We start from the raw sequence: 8,517 nt of genomic DNA, 5'->3' as shown, positions 1-8,517 counted from the left end.
ATCATTTACTAACCTGACTTTCAATATCTCCAGTGGAGTTGCCAAACTATCATAATGTATAGATCTATGAACCTATTGCTAGATATAGATTTAAAGAGTCACCATCAATATATTTTATTTATGTATGATTGGCCACCAAACTAAATTTGTGCCATTTTAAAGAAAAGTTCCAAGCTTGACTTAGGTGTCCTTAAATGTTATATTCTAGTATATGAAACTAGATTTAAGTTTGAGAGTACAGTTACACATGAAGAAGGTTATAGCACCCTAACAACATTAATCCAAAAGATTGTACTAATTTGATTTCAAGTTATCCAAGTTTTAAAACATCTTTATAGTTTACCAAATAATTTAATTATTAGAAATTGATCTTAAAACTACTCCAATAGTTTGGTAGTAATTAAAATAATTTTCTCACCTCAAGAGTATTCATGAAGATTAATATCCCACTTGAAAGAGGCTTCATTGTGAGATTCGTTAATGCATTTTCTAAGAAATTAATTATTTAAAAATAAATCAGTAAAATCCTCTAATAGTTTAGTATGATTTTATTCAATGCACATCCCCCAATATTTTAGTGAGATTTTTATTTGAAAATTTATTTATCACTTTATCTAAAATAAAAAAATCATTAAATCTTCCAATAATTTGGTAAGATTCAACTCGAAATTTAAATCCTCTAATAATTTGATAAGATCAAAAAATTATTATTTTTTAAAATTTATTATGAAATTCTCTATTCATTTAGTAGAATTCGTAATTTAAAATTTTGTAAACCCATGAAAATCCTTTAATCGTTTGGTATGAATCATGAGTATATTTTGAATTCTTTTGAAATATTAAAAAAAATAAAATTTACATAAGTAAAATAAATTAAAATTAATAAATAATTAATAAATAAAAATAAAATAAAATAAAATTTAAATGACTCAAATGAAATAAAACATAAAAGGACGAGTGGCATGATTTGTTAGACGCAGTTTGGCTGCAGAAATGAAGACTAGCTAGAACTGTTTCAAATTGTGGCTCAGTTCAGCTTGGCCATTAAATTAAAAGAATCGGCTCAAGAGTTGGGTCGCAACTAGATCAGGTTGGGCAAAATGGGTGACACATGGATCCTAACATTTTTAAACCTAAAACGTTATCATTTTGCAACAATATAAAAGGGTAGAAATCTTTTTTTTCCTCAAAATTCTCTTACTTTCTCTCTCTAAGTTAGTTTTCTCTCCCTTCTTTCTAAAAAACCACAATCGATAAATTTAATTGGCTAGCCTAAATCTAGATTTTGACATTAGAAAATTCATTTGACTATCAGAAGATTAAAAATTTTTAAAAAAGTTCACAAACCTAGAATCTGCTCATCATTAAACCCTTATAACATTGTATTTATTGCTAAAAAAATCAAATTTTCACCAGAAAGTTCAAACAAGAAACCCAAAAATTGAACCTAATCTCAAAAACTTATCTAAAATGAGATAACGGTGTAAACAGGTAATTAGATAATAAAGGGAGACAAACTGGGTTCTTAGGTTTTATGGTCATTTCTTGAAAAGAAGCTCTTTAATTTTAAGCAACCATGTTTGATCTAATATAGATTTTTATTGAGACGTAATGTAGGCCAAAACTCAAAGTTTAAAAAAAAAGGATAGATAGACCCAAAATAAATGTTTAAGAAGATTTAAACTAAGGATCATTTTTTGAAGAATTCATTATAGGGCATTCATCCTTTCATTTTCCCATGCTTTCTGCTTGACCATTCATTTCATTTTCTTTCCCCTTTTCATTTTTCTTTTATTTTGTTCTTTTCTTTTCTTTTTTTTTTTCATTTTTCTCATTTTTTCTTTATCTTTTTCCTTTTTTTCTTTATTATCTCTCTTTTTCTTTTTTTCTTTTTTTGTTCTTCTTGTTCTTTTCATTTTCTCATTTTTTTCTTTTTTTCACATTTTTTTTTCCTTCAAGTGGATTCAAAACTTCAAAAACCTTTTATCGAATATTTGCCTTCAACATATAAGGTCATTTCCTTAGACTTTACCATACCTGACCCTTAGGTGCATCCTTTTTTGTCACTTAGTATAAAGGGTGATCCTTGGTAAGAGTTTATTATAAATGCAATCTTATGAGGCTTAAAAGGAGTAGCAAGAAATAAATTTCTATATTCATGAAATGATGATGAAAGATGGCTATTTATCATCTCAAATAAAGTTGCTCAATTTTGAAGAGCGATTTTTTTGAAACAACAAAGTTTGAAAAAAGTTTGTGTTTGGTCTCTTTTTTTTATTTGTTTGGGATTTCTTTGGTTGTTATTACTTTCTTTGAACTTTCTAATTTTTTTTCATAGTCTTTTTATAAATTTATTAGAATATTTTTATTTTTGGATTCATTCAAATGATGTCGCAATCAAAGATTTTTTTTCTTTTTTTTTCTTTTCATTTTTCTCTTCTTGCTTTACCTTTTTTTTCTTTTATTTTTTTTACGTGCCTCTACCACTATTCGAGAAAAATACCTTATTTTGACAAATCACTATCGATATAGGTTAATGTAAGAAAAAGGGTCATATGGAATGAATCCATTTAAGGTATTAAGAAGTTGATGTCACTTTATAACAAAATACGGGTTGATCACAATTCAAGTTGTCTCAAGGGTAATTATGTTTTTCTTTTTAATCTATGTGCCCCAAGTACTACGCAATGATAATTTAATGGGTAAAGAATTGAGAGGCTAGTATATTTGTAGTTATTTAGAAAGACTTAGGTGGCTTCAATATTGGAAAATTTGAAGCTATAACATAGCCTTGCCACATCAAATTATCACATTTAAATTCTAAAAAAAATTTCATTTTTTACCTAATTTTCTAGGAATATCAATTTTTTTTTTTTGAAATTGGTTGTCTCATTGTTCATTGCCTAAAAACAAATTACACCCATATTATATCATAATATTATGAAGTGAAGACAAGGCTGATGAATTTAGGTTTATATCACTTGTAGGGTTACAGTCGATGAGTAAAATCATATAAGTAATTTAAAAATGATATGATGGCATTTGGTGAGTTTATTCTAATAGAGATCATCAACTCTTTCAAATTTTTTCCATCTTTCAGTACAAAAGAAAGCTTTTTTCTTTGTTACTTTCTTTTTCTTCCTCTTATTTTTTTTTTTCAAAGTACTTTTCATTTTATGATTTCAAAAATTAATTATGTACGGCTTTTATTCAAACAATTATATAAAATAAAATTTCATAGAAAAATCCAAAGCATTCATTTTTTCCAAAATTAATTGTAACAAGATTAATCCAAATAACTCATAGGGATACCATACGCATGTCATACACAAAATGGTTAAAGGTTCAAAAGAAAATTATCCTATCTTGATCTTTTAAAACTCGAGATCTCCTTACACATTTCAACTCCTCACATTTTGTAATCGGATAGAGTCAACTTCTATTATTCCATAAGTTTTTGAGTCAAAATACCACTATTGATAAGATCTTTTTCCTTTTCTTTCAGCTGTCTATATTTTTTAGTTGAGTGACCAATTACCCCCATATGATAATCATACTTGCCATTAAGATCATAACTCCTTACTGATGGATTTGGTGTTATTTTCTAAGGCCTAAGAGTGAGGTACCTATCTTTATTAGCATAATCAAAATGTGAAAAGTAATCATTAAAAGTTTTTCTTGGTCATTTCTTGGTCTTTTTTGGTTATTTAATGGTTGAATGGTGCGCTCAAGTGTAGGAACAAGATTGTGAATGGCCTTTTGAGGATGAAGATTTGCTAAAAAACCCAAATGCTGCATTGATTTATAAAGATATGGGCTTTGAGAGATACTACCTATGACAAGAAAGTGGGGTTAATAAAAAGGATAAAGATTACATGGGATGAAGTTTTTGGGTAGATACCCCTCAGTGTAACTATTTGCACCTTTCTTTCATTTTTTTATGTACTTTCCTTTTCAACATCAGTTGCATTTGTTAATTTAATCTTACCATTCTTGATTATATTTTTTTATCATTTCCCAAAAAATCACCATGCTAGTAATGTTTTTGGAGACATTCTCTATCATTCTTTCATAATAAGGAGTGTTTAAGAAATTGACAAGCAAAATAGTAATTTTTTTATTTATCAGGGGTGGTTATACTTAGGCCACCATGTCTTTCTATTTGTATGCATATTCTTTGAAAGTTTCGATTGACCTTTTCTTCATGTTCTAAAAAGATAATCTATCTGGTGTCATATCCACTATATGCTTGTATTGTGCAATAAAAGTATAGGTAAATCATTTTAAGAATGGACTTTGCTTTGGTCGAACTGCACATACCATCTCATTACATATTTGGTTGACTATTCTGGAAGTAATGTATTAAGAGTTTATCATTGTGGATATGGCCAATCATTTTCCTATAGAACATCTTGATATGTGTAATAGGGCATTTTGTTCCATCATATTTCTCGAATTTAGGAACTTTAAACTTTTCAGGGATAACTAGGTCAAGAACTAGGCTAAGCTCATTGGCATCAATATTCTCAAAGACATTGTTTTCTTCCACTACTGTGAGTTTCTCTTCTAACAATTTATACTTGTCTTTCATCTCTATTTTCTCAACCAGCTTTGGTACCCCTTTTAACTTTTTCGTTCTTTGGGATTATCCAAATTAGTTATCACAATGGGATCATAAGGGTAGGCCTGAGATTGGCATTTATCTAAAATGGTGAAGGTTTGTATAAGCACTAGTACAAGTATAAGCCTAGTGGTCTATTAGTGGTGCTTATGTTATATGAGGATTTTGAGCATAGGGATGTGTGAACCTAGGTGTGCACAATGGTTCCTTAATAGCAACTTCTTTCTTTACCCTAAATATTTAAGCAATTCCCTTTCCTTCCAAAAGCTTTAACAATATCTGTTTTAAATCCATTAACTGTCTTTCAATATCTTGTCGTATTTCCATAACCTTTTCTCTCATCTTTTCTTGAGCCTGTTCAATCCTTTCTATTCTAGCCTTATGATCTTCCCTATTGTGAACAAAACTAGTCTCGAAAGATTTAGCAAGAAATCAACACTATTGAACCCTTATTCTTCGAAAAAAGCAAGATCAACTTTACTTTTCATGATGATGAATGTGCCTAACATTATCATGGATGTATCAGTAGTGCAAAATGCTATTGAGATGCATAGATGCTTGGAATATGAACATTTACATACATATGATGCCTAAGTAACAAAAATCATATTGTCTATGTAAATGTGTATGCAATAGGACAAAACATCATATTACAATGGTGGTGGATGTGTTCACATAAAATGCAATGTCTACAATGCATATTTTATCAAAATCATATCACTTGTGAATCTAATGACTGAAACATGATGCCATACTTAATGAGTAATGAGATGTATATCTATGTCTAATGTAACATACTTATACGAAATGCATTGACATATGATATGCATGAAACACGTTTACATGAAATGTAATGTATTTATTATGCAAACCTAATGAAATTAACACTACCATTAAGATGTGCATAAGATTGAATGCATGTTCTATCTATTGAGATGTACATAAGATAGAGTGCATGTACTATCTAATTAAGATGTACATGAGATAGAGTGTATGTACTATCTTATTATTTCCAACTTAAAAAACTTGATAAAAATATATGTAAAAAGGATCAAATGAAATACAAAGCGTGGAACAATATTCAAACTTAGAAATCTTTTTTTTTTCTTTTTCTATAAAGAGGAAAACTTTAAAAATCTTCATTTTTATTTTTTTATTTTTTTAAAAAAATACACAAAATGACTAGGATTAAAAGATTTTTATCTATTTTCCATTTTTGTTGTTTCATTAGGCCAACAAAGAAATTAAAAAAAAAAAAAAAAAACTTCTTCTATTCATTGTTTCTTTTTAAAAATTTTTGTTTTGTAGTTTTTGTTTTTCTTTTTCTTTTTGTTGAAAAATATGAACAAAAATACTTTTTTTTTTAAAGATGCAATTCCTGTACAATCACTAGACAAATCAAACAATGTGTCAAAAGAAAATTTTATTGGAAAAATGTTTATTTTCTCTTATATTTTTATTTAGTTTCTTTTGCATTATTATTACCCCCAAAATAAAAATTGCTTCTAATGTTCCTCATGTGTCCTAATTGGGATAATTTCGAGAGATAAGGTATGGCATGTCTTTATCTAAAGCTGGCTTTCTAAAGCTCACCATATGCTAGTTTGAGAATTGACACATCTAAAAGTTTTCAAATTGTTTCTCACATCATCCTCCATCACAAACAATGTGGCACCTCGACACTCACCCATTGTAGACTACAGAGAAAATGGTTCAATCTAAATGAGAGTATTTTGCTTGCTATTGCGAAAGTTATCACCTCACAAAAACATATGTACTTTACTCTCTCTGGGTATAGAGCTCACGTATGATATGAAATATGTCATTGTCTGTGTGAGAGAAAATAACATCGCAATCTCTATCTTATATGCCCCCATAATTTATTGAAAATAATATAGGCACAAACATAAAACAAGTAATGAACCAATGACATAATTAAAATGAAATGCATGTGATTTTTTCTTTTTATTATTATTGGTTTTTTAAACAAAATCAAAATCAAATAAATTAAAGTTGAATACCAATCAGACCATTATATCAAAATTAAGGATAACACATAATTAATTTTGGCCTGACTCTAAAAAAGGGCATCCCTAGTGGAATTGCCAAGCTATAGTAACGATTTTAGGGACTACTAGATGAATTTGAAAAAAAAAAAAGAGTCGCCATCAATTTCTTTTGGCGATGTGTGATTTGTTACTTATTAAAATTTATCTTTTTAATAAAATTTATTAAAAAAATAATTTTAAGGTCTGCAAAATAGTTTAGGTTCATGAGTCAGTTACTGTGAGGAAAGATTAAAACCCCCTTAGCATCTATTTTAAAAACAGTACCAATTAACCATATGTTATCTTTTAATCTTGACACCAATGATCTTACCTTTGGTATTTAAAATTAATTTTTTTTATTTTCTTTATTGTAATAAAAAAACATATTTTATTTTTTAATTGTTTACTTGAAAAAAAAAATAAGAACCTTACATATTGAAAAATCCCTAAAAATATTCCAATACTATGGCAATATTAAGAGGAACTTTCTCACTTAAAGATCTCTTAAGAATCACTACTTGGACTTTTCAAGAATCCCATTCTTGGCAGTTTATATTTATCTTCAATATTTATATTTACTATGCATATAATAAAATATGATATCTGTAATATAATCCAAATAATATTTTTTAAAAATTCATTTCTTATTTTATTTATTAAAAAAGATGAGAAATCTTTTTTAAAAGTTATTCTAAATGCTCTAGTACATTGACGGTATTTTAGATAAATTGTTTTACCTAGAGGTTTTTAAAGAATAACGATTGAGACTTTTTAAAAATCTCATCATCGGAGATTTCATTTATTTTCATAATTGGCATGTATAAATGAAATATGATGCATATGGATTAATTTGTAACACTATTATATTGTATAAAAGTTCATTTCATTTTTTTTATAAGGAAAAGTAAATAAGAACTTTTTCAGTGAAATTGTCCTAAATATCCTAATACATTGATGATAATTTAGAAAAATATTCTCGCTTAGGGATTTATTGAGAATCACTACTCGGACTTCTCTAGAACCTATCATCGAAAAACATTTCTTTTTTTTATATTTATTATGAAAATTTTTTAATTTTTCATTGTATTAACAAGATTAAATATTTATTTCATGATCCAAAATTTTAGACATGCATGAATAATAAAAAATGATAATAATAAATAATTTGGTCGAAATAAAATAAAAAAATTAGAGAAATAAAATAAAAAAAAACCAAAAATAGTTGGTCAAACCAATCAACGATTAAAGAATAATAGTTCAGTACGGTTTGAGCGATTCAAGCCGGTTCAACTAGTTTAGACTAATTCTAGTTGCTGAGAAAATGGGTAGTTCAATAGTGTTATCATTCACCATTGGTTCAATTAAACTTGTCTGAGGTTAGTAGCAGAAGATAGAGCACCAGGTCAGGTGCTTGAATCTCGAATCGAGTTAAGTCCACACACGGGTCACCTAGTAAGGTTTTTTTTTTCTTTTCTATATAAGACAAACTTTTTTTTTACATTCATTTCAAACACCTCTTATAAAAAAAATTTCAAAAACCTTTCAATTCTCTCTAAAACATCTTAGAATTTAACTACTTATTGCTGTGTTGATCATTGTTCTTCCACTGTTTACAAGTTTTCTCCACTATTTCAAACCTTGAACTAACCCCTTAACCTCACAATTCTCTTCTCTTAACAAATAGGAAATAATCTCTTTTCAAAACATTTGGAGCCTAAAAATTTCCATGGCTGACATTTCCTTTTTATTTCATGATTTTTTGCTTTGCTTATGTTGTTCCTTTCAAGGATGTGGTTTTTGTGCTACTTTTCTTTTATATGTGCATGTTTTTTTTTATGGTTTTCAATT

The sequence above is a fragment of the Durio zibethinus genome, chromosome 17 (assembly GCF_047325235.1).
Source record: "Durio zibethinus cultivar Kanyao isolate XHJ-2024 chromosome 17, ASM4732523v1, whole genome shotgun sequence".
Taxonomy (NCBI): domain Eukaryota; kingdom Viridiplantae; phylum Streptophyta; class Magnoliopsida; order Malvales; family Malvaceae; genus Durio; species Durio zibethinus.
Note: the sequence above shows the minus strand (reverse complement) of the source record.